Source organism: Stigmatopora argus, chromosome 14 (assembly GCF_051989625.1).
Source record: "Stigmatopora argus isolate UIUO_Sarg chromosome 14, RoL_Sarg_1.0, whole genome shotgun sequence".
Lineage (NCBI taxonomy): Eukaryota > Metazoa > Chordata > Actinopteri > Syngnathiformes > Syngnathidae > Stigmatopora > Stigmatopora argus.
Window position 1 is genome coordinate 12,650,031 of NC_135400.1, and position 15,101 is coordinate 12,665,131.

Sequence of the window (15,101 nt, forward strand, 5' to 3'; positions counted from 1 at the left end):
TAGTTCAAATCAAAACGCCAAATAACCAATCGCGTGAGAGCTTGGCATTGCCACAGCAACTTGACAGCACTTTATACCCACTTTTATAAAAAACAAAAACAAAAACAAAAAAAGAAACATTTTACTTACATTTGCATCTGTTCTGTACTCATTGGTGCTTTGAAAATGAGTTTGACTCCCAAAAAAATGCAAATACAACTCTGACTGTCTCACATAAGCCAACTCTTGTCTAAAATAACGTCTCGAGACAGTCAGTCACTGCCAATGACAATAATTGCCGTAAATACCATCGACAATCCATCTGGATGAGAAAAACCCGGCATCAATCGAATGGTCGCATCCAACTCTTCGCATCAAATTAGATTGGATGTCCATCCCGGTCAATGACACTGAAACTTGTTCAATTACTGATCACTACAACCCAAACTTCACTTAATTGTTGACCAAATTCTTCAACTTTTTGTTCCCGTGGTACTTATTTCAGACTTTTTATCCCAAAAACCAGAACATATTCTCTTTTAATAAAGACAAATCCGAGTCCTGCCCGTTCAAATCTCCCGGGAAAAGGTAGTACTCACCTTTGATGCACTGTGAAGTTGCTCGGCAAAGCGCAAAACAAGCGAGATCCCCTTAAAAGCGCACTGCCCCCGCCGCGACGAGGCTGAGTCCTCATGTTAGTGCGGCCCTGCGGCGGTATCGCGGCTGCCGCCCGGCCCCCTAATTACGGTGCAACCCCGCCGCGTCGGTACCCGAGAGGGGTACGTGCTGGCTCCTCAGATCGCCCAGATGTAAACCTTGCATTATTAACTGCTCATCTGCGTGCGTGCAAGAAGGAAACACACACACGACATTTAGCTGTGTAGCCATACGCAACATTTATGCATCACCCCCCCCTAAAAAATCAGCAGATGGACGATTTGCTGCATATAGCTTTGCGATATGCTTACTAACGACATTTAATCGTGTCTTGCGGGCCCGCTGTGTAAAAAAGAGTATGTTGTATTTTTACTGTAGTTTACATGCAAGACACTTGGATGGATTTTTTTTGCCAACACTTAACGGTCTTTATAGTTTATAGCCGGCTGACGATTGCTAGCTTGAATGGGAATATGGCTTGTCCCGACGGAGCTGTGTCAGGGTTTTCTCTAGTTGAAACTGAGATTGAGGTGGTTTCATTGTGTGTACTATGAACATTGTGTTCAGTCATGTTGGTTTTACGAAATAATTGATTACAAGCAATCTGGACATGAGAGGGAGTAGGACTGTCTGAAATTAGGGGTACACGGTCGATTGGTCGCCGGTCTTTTGGTCGCCGATCTTTTGGTCGCCGGTCTTTTGGTCGCCCGGAAGGTTATTGATAATTACCATTTAAATCGTTGCTCAAATTCCCTAAATACAAACTGCGAATTACTATTTAGTCATACTTAATGCCCTAATAATTATTAGGCTAAAGAAAAGCTCAAAATTTCCCAGACTTTTATTGTTTTTTGTTGGAGAACTTGTTAAAACCCTGACTGACGTAGCTTCTTAAAGGGACAACGAATGTACATACAAACTCTTATACACTCACACGTCGGCTCAGTGAACCATGTTGTTTTACCTTGTTTTGTCGCCGGTCTTTTGGTCGTCAGTCTTTTGGTCGCCGGTCTTTTGGTCGCCCGTTGTCGCGGTCCGGGCGACCAAAAGACCGCGAATACTGAATTTGGGACCTGGATTTTATCTCCATCGTAGACATGTATGTTTAAAATATTCATCTGCAACTTCTTCAAAACTTTTGAGGTCTGGCTAATGACTTCACGAATGTGACCTATAACTCGATTGGATAGTTCAGGAATACCCTGTACAAAAAGTCGAAATATTGTCAGCAATTAGGGGCTGTTTTTGTTCTAAACTCCCATTGGGGTATGTTTCAACAAGCATTTTTCGAAAATGTTCCACCTCTGACATTGTTCTGTACACCACTAATATCAGGAATGGCTTTAATCCGCGAAGGATACTGCCAGAAATGTGTTTCTTGTCTCCTAAACCTATACGGGCGATAAAAGTGTAAGAGCCGTACCCAAAAATGTTCCTAAGCTTAAAGTCCAAAGGCGGAAGTAGAAAAAGCCACTTCCCGAACGTGAGACGTATTTCCAAGTAAAGCGAAGATTGTGGTAAAAACCAAGGGGGGAAAAAAGAAAGATCTGACGTGGGCCCCCCTACGGGATAGTCAGACATTTTAGTCAGGAAGAGTTCACTTCCTGCTTGAAAGCTTTATCTTCATAATGGATGCACTGCTCTCAGGGGGAAGTCGAGACCATGCTAGCAAGTCCAAATGGTCTACTCCAACATGAAATAGGAATTCCTTTTTTTGTGGGAGATTCCCGGAGATCCAGGATTAGACGACGCTCCCCTTTTTTTTTCTCCTAATCCCACCGCAGCGGCAAGTGTCCTCGGTGTCGACATCTCGTCGTGTTTTTTTTTTTCTTCTTTTCTCCCTCTTCAAAATCCACCCTTTGGCGGCCTCACTTATTTATGAGTGCGACTTGAAATAGACTTCAGTGTTTGATAAAAGCGCCAACCTTAATCTGGCGTGCCCGAGAAGTGCATTTCATTTTTATTTCCCATCAGAGATTGATGGCGAAGCGACGCCGCCTCTTCCCACTCGCTGATTGCTCATGTAAATCCAGGCTGGACTCGCACCAGAATGTGTGTGTGTTTTGCGGATGAAATGGGAAAGCCGCATTGTGACGCGCTAAGGAGAGTTATGTCATCCCGCTCCCGTTTCCTTTTGTGGGATTGTTGTGGCATTGCATATCCTCGTAAACCCCGGGATCCAAATGTTAGCTTTGATTTTCGCATTGATGGGAACCGCTGAGCTCATCGATGTAGACCTTGTGGGTTGCTGTAGAATTGATTTCTTTTGGAGACATCGTTTTGGAGCAGAATGGCTCAGGTTTTAAGGGGCTAAAACAGCGGTGGCCGCACTTAAGTGCTCAAGGGCTGTATCGGAGTTCCCAGGAGTTTCATGTGTAGGGAAAGTGCAAATAATTCATCAAAATGATCAAAATAATATATGAATCTCAGGTCAGGAATAAAATTACAATGCAAAATGCATTTATTGTCAATTGATCCAATCAAAAATTTTAAATGCCGTTTACCTTTTTACCAAAGACATTTTTTTGCATTAGTTCTTGTATTTGTAATGATCAATTTTTCATTCTTAATCTCGTTACTCTAAATGAACTCAAATAAATGCATTTTTAACTCAAGATAAATAATTCTATTTACAAAGATAATGAAAACATATTGGAAAACACTGTACTACAGGCAAGTAATTGTAATTTATTGTGTTAACATTTAAAAAAAGAGCTTTAACTTATCTTGTGTATTATGCCATTTTTGAAAATAATATGTTTTAATTAATCATCTTTTGGTGGGATTTTATTTTGAAAAACTACTACCAAACTAATCTCCCCTCACCAAACAACCAATCAAGCCAGCCCCCTCCTTTTCCCGACACTTTGCTTCAACCGCGGAAATTAGCGCGGCACTGGCATCGCATTCTCTTCCGAAGGCAGCCAAACGTTGTTGGGGCGTCCTCCCGGGATAAAATGAGCTCATCCCGCAGGAGGCCTCTGATTGGAGGACGGGGGGAAAACGGGTGCGGGATGGGGAGGATGCCGCGGAAAGCACCGGAGCTCGCCGCGGGGTTAATGCTCCGTCGCCCCCGCCCCTCTCGCAGTAGTGTATTGATGATACGTTTGTAGAATCGCTGAGGCAGGCGTATTGTTACAGCCGAGAGGAAGAGGAGCACCCCCTCCCAAGCATTCCTCGGCAGATGGAAAAGACGCTGGTATTCTGGCGTACCCAAACACTTTGTCGGGTTCTGATTGTGGCGACCGGGTGGGGCCCTGCAGCGTTCTTTCTTCGTCGCTGTCTTCTTTCCTTCAACTTAATCCTCCAACATCAACACATACCTCCCCCCCGTCGAGTACCCCCGCCCGTCCCTTAAACACACCGTTCTCAATCTTTGCCAGGACGTTAAATTTCACAGCGCCGTCTCCCGGCTCGTCGGGCACCCTCGGCGGCGGCGGGCGGTGGCGGGCGGCGGAGGAGCGCTCACAGGCAGCTGTCAGGCGGCTGCTCCGGTTGAGCCTCAATAAGAGACGGCCCAGGGGGGGGGGGTGGTAGCGGCAGGGGTGCGCTAGCGGTGGGGGGAGCGTCAAAAGAAAAAAGGGCTTCTCCTCAGAAGAAGAAGCTGCCAGTGAGGAGGGGGGCTTAAAAAGTAAAGAAGCAGTGAGAGAGACAGTGGGAGAAGAGTAAGGTGCTGGTGGTAGTGGGAGGAGGAGGAGAAGGGGGGCAGCTGGAGTCAAGCCCCCCCGAGCCGGGGAGAGGGAGCGCTCCCTCAGCGAATCAGCGCCAGTCAAAAACCAAGCGCCGCGCCGGCCGCACCGACCGGTCTTTCCGCTTGGCCCTCGTTCGCCCGCGTCTACCGTCCTGCCCCGCCATCATGATGTACTTTTGGGTGAGTGACGTGGCCTCGCGTTGACGCCGAAAACTTTCCCGGCATGCAGTTTGCGTGTGACGGCCGACCCGTCGTCGCCCGCCGTCGCCCGGCACTTATTGATTGTCGGCTATTTTGCCGTCGAGGAAAAAGTCACGTGGCGACGAGGGTGAAATCCACATTTCGGTCATTCGTTGTCGTTAATTTGTTCTTAAGTGGCATCGCTGAGCTGACATGTTTTCTGACTGCGGCACTTGTCGTTTACGGTGACCCCGAAGGGAGGGCGGCGGCGCCGGCATTTTTGGAGCCGGAGATTTAACGTGATGAAATTTGTGTCTCGGGAGTTTAGCGGTGGAGTTGCCCGGTGGACCCTCCCCTAATTTACTATCACCACTTTTCTACAGTTTAAGCGAAATGTATTTTTTGCCGCAACACTCTCCTTTTGGATTTGATTGATAGTCTTTTACAAAAACGGAAAACTTTCTCTCTACCCTTTCAAAGTTACAATTTGCTGTTCACTGCACTGGGAAGATTTGTAATGGCGTAATTTTGGATATAACGATGTTTTGATGCTGTAGCAATATAACTTGGTCTACGTAGGGAGTAGTTTTAGGCCGCCACCAAAATATAAAATGTTTAATTTAGCTTGGAATCAACCGTTTTGCATTATCGGCAGTGTCATAAAAATTAAGGACATTTACCAATCTGCGTATCTATTCTTTCTAAGGTTTACACCTTGGGGTGGCAATTTGTTAAGGTTAAATTTAGGATATTGCTTTCGTATTAACTTGTGGAGCTCAAGAATTGGCCATTGGCTATACTTTGAGAGGAAACCCACTCTTCATTTGGATCCGAACAAGACGATCTACACCCGTGGTAGCATTTGCAGCTTTCTGCACTGTAAGGTTTTCTACCAGCAATATTTTGGAAACCACTCTGGTGGTGTGCCTCAAGCAATAAGCCACTAGCTGTACTTTGAAGCTTCCACCAGAGCACAACTCTCTTAATCTGGGTCAGAAGCAAAGGCTTAGAGATGTCATGTTTGTTTCTAAGGAGAATTTTGCCTATGATGATGTTACAAGTTAAAAGTCCATTGTTGCCAGCAGCTCGCATGTTGCCATTTGCAGTTTCTCACATAGTGAAGTTTTTTATAGACAAAACTGTTATACAGCTGTGGTAGAAAGTGTTACATCTAAATTGAAAGGCAAACTAAAGGAACTGTGGTGCATTTGCAAGGGTTCTGATCTCAATTTAGATCACGAACCAATTGTTTCATAGACTTCTCAGTTGTGGAAATCAGATTTCAAACCTTTTGACAGTGCAAAATTTGCAGTAAGTTAGAATCAATGTTGTTAAAGACAAACCTACGTTTGGCAGCCAGCACAAAATCCAAAACTACAGGAATTTTAGTTGTATCGACATGATCCTTAATGTGTAATGCTGCTAAAATGAGTTTATGAGTGCCTTCTGCAGGTGGAAAGCATCACCTGGACCTCATTAGAATATTTATTCAGCGGACAGATGTTCTTCCGCGGGGCCATTAGCTTTAGCTTACAAGTCCCTGTTGCCGGCTGATGGAGATGGATTCTCATTCTAAGACATCCCGGGTTACTCACCCCGGGCCGCCACCCTCGGCTTTGGGCCCCGAGGACCGGGGCGCACTCGCGGTAATTTTCAGAAGTGCAGCCGGCGTGTCCGTGTAGATCATCGCTGCTGCAGAGGAAGAAGAGGCTCCGAGTGGAGTGTCCTCGCCGTCATGAATAATTGAACAGCACCCGGTGCAGACGGTACAACGGAGGAGCGGATAATGGAGAGCCGGGATGCGTGCGGCGTGGCGCACAGCAGCATTTTTACGGCCGGGGTGCCCGGGGCGGCCGCTGGCGTGGAGTGCTTTGAACCCGCGTTAAATGTTGCGTTGCGGAAAAAAAAACGTAAACCAGCAGATCTTCTCCAACAGGAGGGAGCCCTTCTCATTGAGCGTGTCAGTTGTGGAATCTTCTAGATGAGCAGTTTCAGCACACTTTGATGGAGATTTATGACCAATTTGTTTTGAACTGAAAAGGCTGGCAGTGAGGGATGAAGTTTCAGGGGCATTGACGGCGATAGGCACCTTGTCCAATTGAATTTGCTAGTCCCTCACAAAAATTGTTTGAGTCTCGACTATGGAAATGTATGTGTTTGAGTTTCAATTATAGTTCAGGGTTTGATAACAGAATGGTGGTTACAGATTGGGTTTCAGATTTCAAATAATTTAAGGCACATGTGTCAAAGTGGCGGCCCTGGGACCAAATCTGGCCCGCCGCATCATTTTGTGTGGCCCGGGAAAGTAAATCATGAGTGCCGACTTTCTGTTTTAGGATCAAATTAAAATGAAGAGTATAGATGTATATTAAACGTCCTGATTTTCCCCCTTTTAGATCAATAATTGTAATTTTTTAATGATTTTTTTCTGTGTTTTTAGTTCAAAAATCATTTTGTAAAATCTAAAAATGTATAAAAAAAAGCTTTTAAAAAAGCTTGTTTTAGATCTATAAAAAAATGAATATTCAGGGCTTTTAATCCAGTTCTTTTAATCCATTTATAAAAAAATAAATTAAATATGTCTAAAATGGTCCGGCCCACATGAAATCGAGTTGACGTTAACGCGGCCCGTGAATCAACCCGAGTCTGACACCCCTGGTCTAGACTATGGAAATCATGTGTTTGACTTTCAATTACAGTTCAGGGTTTGATAACAGAATGGTGGTTACAGACTGGGTTTCAGATTTCAAATAATTTAAGGTTTCTAGTTTTGCTTTGAAGTGAGGAGGGGTTTAGGTTTTCAAACTAGTATTGGAGTTTTTGTCTTTATTTATTTTTAGTTCCAAGTTAGGGTTTATTGAACAATGTTCTGGTAAGGGGTTCCTATGTTGAAACCCAATTCTGTGTTTCAAAGCAGGATTTGGGTTGTCTTAGCCTGTGTTATAAGAAAATGGAGAAGCCGGTGCATTAATGGCAACTCCCCTCAGGCGTGATGTGGGCCCTTGTTACCACAGCAACTGTGGCTAAGCAGCGCTTACAAGCAACTCCTGTTTCGATTTCATTATATTTTCGTCAATTTGCTATTTTTGCATCACGTCTTTTCTTGTTTTTTTCTTTTAATAATTCATATTGCGCAACGCGGATGAAATAAAATGTAATGAAAAGCAGTCGTAAAATTAAGACTTGACGTTTTCCAATATTTTCTCTTTCCAAAACAAACTGCATAGATTGCATAATGCGGACGCGGCGCTCGTAAATCTTTGATGTTTTTCTTGCTTTGATTTTTAATTGTTTCAGGTGAAATGTTTACCCGGGTAAGCTTTGAACAACCCGCGCGGGAAAGCTGCTAAACGTTTTGCCGCACTGAGAAAACTTGGTGTTGTGTGGAAATAAACGGCTGATAAACCACCGTGTTGCGTTAAGAGCTCAACAAAACGTTCGTTTTATGGATTCAAGTCTGGTGTAGGATTTTGTTTGAGGGTTAAGGTTGCAAGTCTCGGTTATTTTCAAAAGTACATTCATAAAAGAGGGTGCAAAGTCGTTCAAATAAATTTTATTTTAGGTTTGCAAGGCAGCATTTATAGTCGTCCTAGCGTTAGCATCAGCTTCCCTTTTTTTCCTTTTTCTTTCTTTCTTTCTTTCTTTCTGCCTGTCAGTCTTTTTTCTCCCTCTTGTCTTTCTTCTGAAGTGGAGCAGGAGGATATGTTTGTCCCCAAATTCCTGACGCGTGGCTTCCAAAAATAAGCCTTTGAGAGCTACAAACAATCAGCTTTTGGTTGTTGTTGTCTTTTTGTCATGATGCGGGAAAATATGATTTTGGTTTTGTTTGTAATTGAGGCGCCGTGCCGTGCTGGCCTGAAAATGTCCTCGGTCTCCGTCGTGATGAGCTGACGCAAGACGAGGCGGCAGCTGGCCTCAGCGCTTGCTTGTCTCGCGCGCATCGCGTCCTAACCCAACTGTAGTCGAGAATCCTGACGGATTCGGAAAATCAGAACGACGGAACATTGTGGAGGGACGCTACCTATAATCTCCTCTCTTGAGCAAGGGTACCTATTATGAATGCAATGATTGACAAACTGACCAACTAGCTGACTTCTGATTGACTGGCAAAATGACCGATTGTCCAACTAACTGGCTGATTGATTTATTACATTCATAGACTTGTGAACTTGCTAAATGATGGATTGCTTTATTGATTCATTGATTAGTCAATGAATGGTTGGGTTGATTGATTGACAGACAGACACATTTGTCTCATTGATTTATTTATTGATGGACTAGTAAACTTAAATGATTGATTGATTGACTGTCACCAGCTGATGGTGCCGTGCAACGGTCTCCAAACTCTACCACAAAAGGCCGCAGGGGGTGCAGGATTCCATCCCCACCAAACAAGACAACATATTTTCACCAATCTGGAGTCTTACAAGTGTAAACAGTTGATTGCAGTCTTGTCTTAGCGGAAACATCATAGGCTAAACTGTTTGCGCTGGAACGGTTGGCAATAAAACCAGGACCCACGGGGGGCCTTGAAGAACGGTTTGGGGACCCTTAGTGTAGTTATTTGCCGGACCTCGGTGGGGCCAGCGTGGGCTCGATTCCCACTCAGTGGCAGTGTGTTTGTGAGTGTGAATGGTTGTATTTTTGTGTGCGCCCTACGACGGATCGGTGACCAGATTAGGGTGTAATTCGCCTTTCACCCGGAGTCGGCTGGGATAGTCTTCAGAACCACCACGACCCTTGTGGATAAACAGTGAGGAAAATGAATGATTGACTGACCAAAGGACTGATGGGCATACCGACCGATTCCCAGATTGACTGGTCGTTTGACTGAACAATTAACGGATTGAATTGTAAATTGATTTATAAACATAGTGGCGGATACAAGGATAACGGTATAGTGACTGGCTGGCAAGTTGCTTGTTTAGCTTTTGGAGACAGCTGTAGTGTATCACGTTAGGCTTTTTAATTCCAAGTAGGATTTGAGTTTCAAGCCGGCATTGTTAAACCTATGGTTCTAGGCTTCAGTCAATTAGGAGGAATTGGTAGCATTTCTAAATGTGAAGATTGAATCAAGCGTTTTTTTTTGTGTGTGCCAAAAGCAATGAAAAGAAACAAACTAGTTAAAGGTAGCCCAATCTTTTTCTGCTCTTTCTTTCTTTTTTTCCATTTCAGTATGAAATGACAAGCGAGTGACATTCCATATCCTTTTCACTGGGAATTATTTAACAGCAGACCTCAGTGGTCCTGTAATGAATATTTCTCTTTCAAGCGGACCCTCGGACCCGCCGGTCACCGGCAAACATGCGGCAGGTTGCCAATGAAACATGCATGAGAGCAAACACCGCGCCCCCAATAACAAACCCGTGCCACTCGCTCGACGAGTACAACGCTGCCTCTGATTGACCTGTGGGATGGGATGGAGGGGGCCCGGAGGGGCACCCTACCTTCCCACTGCCGATATGTCTCATTTCTTTATTTGATCCTGAATTAAAAACTCAATTTTGATCATAGTGAGCATTTTTAAACCGCAAGTCGTAGAGCTTGAGCTCTAGAGGTTGAAAGGAAGGATGGGAACTTGGGTTAGGGTTTCAAATGCGAGTTTAAAGGAGTGTCAGGGTCTCAAATTTTAACCAGTGGTAGGGTTTTGAATCTTGGGTTCAACCGAGAGTTGTCGGGTTTAAAGCAGGGTTTTATATTTAAATTTAAGGATTCAAAGTAGGGTTTTTAAGTCGTGCCTTCTGTCATCCACTCGCAGAAACCAAAGACATTTTCATCTTCCGTTTCGACGCTGCTACCTCAACGCGTTCTCAGGCGATGACTCCCGAGGGGACGACTTTTCTCGCGCAACCCCCCCAACCCCGCCCCCCACTTTTCCCACTGCTGTCAAACGCAGGGTGGCTAAACGTCAGGTTGAAAGTTAGTTTGCAAAACAAACTCATTGTTTATTGATGCCCATTAAATATTCATGTACTCGCTCGGGTGCTTCTGATAGTTTTATAGCTGATTAACGACGCGTAATTACAGGTTTTATACGCAAAGCAAAAAAAAAAAAAAGAGCCAGAAGCCTCCCAACAAGAAAGTAAATGTGGCGCGAGGCTGATTGATGCCAGGCGTTTTCTGCCACAGCGCCGCAAAAAAAAAAAAAAAAAAAAAAAGAACCCGGCACCGTGGCGCGGTCCTCTCGGTCGTCAGTGGGCTCCCGCTATTTGACGGCGTGCGCGCTCGTGCGCTTTTTAATTAAAAGCAAACTCAATAGCCTTATCAGGGCCGGCCATTTGAGCCGGGAGACGTATTGATCGCTCGCTGGCTCGCTTATGCAGATGCCGCGCTTTCATCTACGAGCGCCAAAGATCTGCTTTCACCAAATCTATGTCATATATTATTCAGCCTGCGCTCACTTCACATTCAAATGGGAGCCTTTAGCTTCTTTTGGAAGTCAGGCGACCAAGATGGCGCGCCCCATTGCCATGCCCCCATCTTCGACTTGAAACAGGAAATAACACTCTCCACACATACCGCATTGATACACCCCATCTAACTCAGACTCTGCTACCTATTATGTACCCAAAAAATCTGCTGATGCAGCACATACATATTCATGTTGGAAAAATATGGTGACATTTTCCAGTTAGTGTCCTGCGACAGTTTCACATTCATTACCATTGGCGTGAATAGACGCTCAATCCTTTTAAAGCGGGAGTGGCAGGCTATTGTTGTCATTGGCACTAAAATGTGATGACTTCAATTCCCTTGAGCTTGTTTATGGAGTTTTTGTGTTGAATATTCCATCTTGGATTTTCGTGATTATATTTTCCGAGAAAGTCGGCGAAGTTGATGAAGCGTCACAGCGGTCGTCTTAATTGGCCGTGTGCTTCCTCTTGATTTTTTTTCCCTTTCTTCATCTGTAAAAAGGTAGTTGCTGGGGGTCTTTTGCAATTTGCCAACCGAGTCCATTAAGTTCATTAATTTAATAATGGGAACAATAATGAATGCGAGGTATTGCTCAATTAGAGGACGGCATCCAGCATCACGGGGTAATGAGATTAGAATGGAAGCGACGCGGTGCAGGTAGTGAATTAAAGCGTTACCAGAGAAGCTATCAGGAATTAAATTGTAATCCTGCGACACTTGTCAGCGCTCAAATGGCTTCATGGCGCCCCTCCCCGCTCGCCGGAGCATTCTGGCCTAACACGAGGAACGGAAAGGCAATCAATATAGATGGACATTATTCCTTTATTGTTTTTAAAACTAGCGACACAATGAATTCATTTATTTTGTAATTTCCCCTCCGCGTTGGTCACATTTTCGACTAATATTGCTAAGTGACGTCTGTAGCGAAGTTTGCGCTAGAATCATTTCATGTAATGTGACATACTGTTCTGGAACTGATTAAATTAAATTATTGTAGCTTTTTTTTAGCTTTTTTTAACAGTGAAATTAGTTACTAAATACATACATACATGCATATATATATATGCATTTATATCTCTCTCTATATATACATATATATATATATACACATACATATATATGTATGTATGTATATATATATATACACATATATATATGTATATATACATACATATATATATGTATATATATATACATACATATATATATATATATACACATATACATATATATACACATACACATATACATATATATACACATACACATATACATATATATACACATACACATATAGATATATATATACACATACACATATACATATATATACACATACACATATACATATATATACACATACACATATACATATATATACACATATACATATATATACACATACACATATACACAAATATACACACACATATATACATATATATACACATACACATATATACACATACACATATATACATATATACACATAAACATATATACACACATATATACATATATACACTTAAATTCAGTGTGGCATAATATAAATAATTTATGTTTTGTTTAAATTCCATCATCATATGATCAATTATCACATGATCATTTACAGGAGCATTCTATATATTTGCATAAATTACAGTATGTCATGTTTTGACACTATCATACTGTGACCTCACTTACCATAAATCTGTACATTATGTTAACACAATTTACAGGGGGTTGCATTTTTGTGACATTCCCTGACTTTTGCTCCTTTGATTATTTTGAGTTTGGATGGCCCACCACGCTCAATGTCAACCTCTCATTTCTCATAGCGTAGTTTCATATTCCTAATGGCTCGTTCGTCTTTAAAACTCCTAAAATGCGACCGGATGTTATTAAAAATGAAGAATGGAAGACTTCATCGTTTAACTTTTCATTGCGCGCACGACACGCCGACAAACTTCCGCCATCAGCAGTTTGCGCGGCCTCCAGTGTTATTAGCGGCGGGTTTAATGTTGTATGGAAAATGCAGGGTGCGTCGCGCGCAACACGCTGGAAATGAAAAGACAAACACGCTCGATTAAAAAAGAGACAGCAGGAATCTGGTCCAAACCTGGCAAACGTTGTTACTCCACGGCAAAAAATGGAAATGTTGTGTTTTTTCCCCATGTTTGCTTACCCGCAAGGTGTTGCCGTGAATGGGGAATGAGCCGCCGTACAAAGTGAACGGATGTCGCCCCGGGACGCCGGGGGGACACCGAGGCGAGTTGGAGGGCGACCGCGTCTTTGTGTGTCTGTACGCACAACACGTGCTTAATGAATATTTCCGCCACCTTCAGCGTGTCCGGCAGAGGAAGGAAAAAAGGGATTGTGTTCTCACGGATCCTTTAATCCGCTGAATTAGCGCTTTAATAACTGCAAGCCATTTGGAGATTAACGAGATCAAGCTTGTGTACAGGAATACTTAAATGCTGTTTTCTTCTTTACAATGCGTCGCCGCGTACGCGCTACCCCTTCGTCTATACGTGGTGACTCACGCTCTAATATCAGTAACGTCTTTTCGACACATTTGTCAACACTGACGAGTCAGTCGGCGACTTTTTATTGACTTTCTCTTTGTTGTTTGTCAAATGTTAAAGGCTTTATCAAGCTGGGGCTAGAATCATCTATTATGCTTACTCTTAATATTATTACGGATCAAAACAATAAGACTATGATAATGATAACTAGGAGGTTTGATCCTGTCCGCGGGGGTGTTCTGCCTGACTTTTTAGCTCATTCATACACAATTGAATGCTTAATTTAGCTGTAAAAATAGAATTTTGTGAGTTTTGTTAATGAGTGTGCGCACTATTTCACCTTTCTCAATATTTTATCTGCAGAGCAGTCATATTCGTTCGTTGGCCCCTTGCAGTCAAAACTGTGCCATTAATTAGCAGATAATGAGCTAACAAGGAACCTTAAAATGCCCCAAACCCAGCAAAAAGTAACCTGGAAATGGCCAAAAATTAGCAGAAATCAACCAACACTCGGGAAATAACCTGGAAATTGCCCCAAAATCGATAGGAAATGACCCAAACATTCCAGGGAGTGACCTGGAACTACTCTAAAATGACTAAGTGACACAAAATTAACCCAAAACATTGCATACATGATGGCAAAATACTGTAAAATCAAACCAAATGCCCGTTTACATAACTTGTCCAAATGGACTTTATTGTGACATCACACAATTTACATTTCCAGTAATGCGTTTGTTTGAAATTTGGTGGTGACAACCATCAAAATAAAACTAAATTAAACAAGCTATCGTTCCAACAGTGCTTTTCTTGCAAAAACCACGTCGGAAAACTTTTTCATTCTGAAAGCGGGGCAAAGTTCACCCCGATCAGGAAGCGAAGCAGGGCTCGCCCTTTTGACACACTTTGAGTGTTTCTTGCGCGACCAATCCTCTCATCCAGTCTGACTGGCGCTGGGCGAGCGCGTGGATTCATGCTCTGCACTCTCACCACGCACGCTAAATAATTCACGCGCTGCTTGGGAATTCTCCTGCTGCCGCCATTAGACATTCTCCCGCCTTCTTCTTGTTTTTGCACATTTCCACTTCACCGTCAGCACCAACATGGAGGCGCGCTTGACAGTCCGCAGAGGATCGCGGGTAGAAAAGCAGGATTACAGTCCAACCCCTGCCGATTCGCGAAGAGCTTGAACATTACGAAAACTATTAGCTCCAAAAAAAAAAACCAATGCGCACTCATCCCAATCTTTTGGTGCAGCAATGCACATCTGACGCAACATTAAAATCCTGCAAATCTGCCGATCAACTTCCAACCTGATTAGTTAGTGTTTTAAGTTATAATAACAGATTTCTTTGAATTATAAGGCACGCTGTCAAAGAACTAGTTTATTTTCATATAAAGGCACACCTGGTTATCATCCATATTTGTGCGTCAATGCTTTTGTCACTTGTTCTTTTATCTTTTACTATTGTTTAATTCATTTGTTTATGCAAGATGAATTCGTTTTCCTAGCAATTTACTGAAGAAGTATAATAATACATGTATGCTCCAACTACTATTAATACTGTAAATTCAGCATATGCACTTTCCATTTTTGGGAAAAAAATATGATTTTAATTGTCCCTTATTGTCCGAAAATAAGGTATGTAGTTATTGAAAGATGAATGACTTTTTAA

The 15,101-nt window shown here is 42.9% G+C and overlaps 1 protein-coding gene across 2 annotated transcripts in view; it reads left to right on the forward strand.

Moving 5' to 3' along the window:
* The window catches only part of LOC144088075 (RNA binding protein fox-1 homolog 3-like), a 256,298-nt gene that overhangs the window by 161,116 nt on the left and 80,081 nt on the right, over positions 1-15,101 (forward strand). The gene's annotated exons all lie outside the window — the stretch shown is intronic.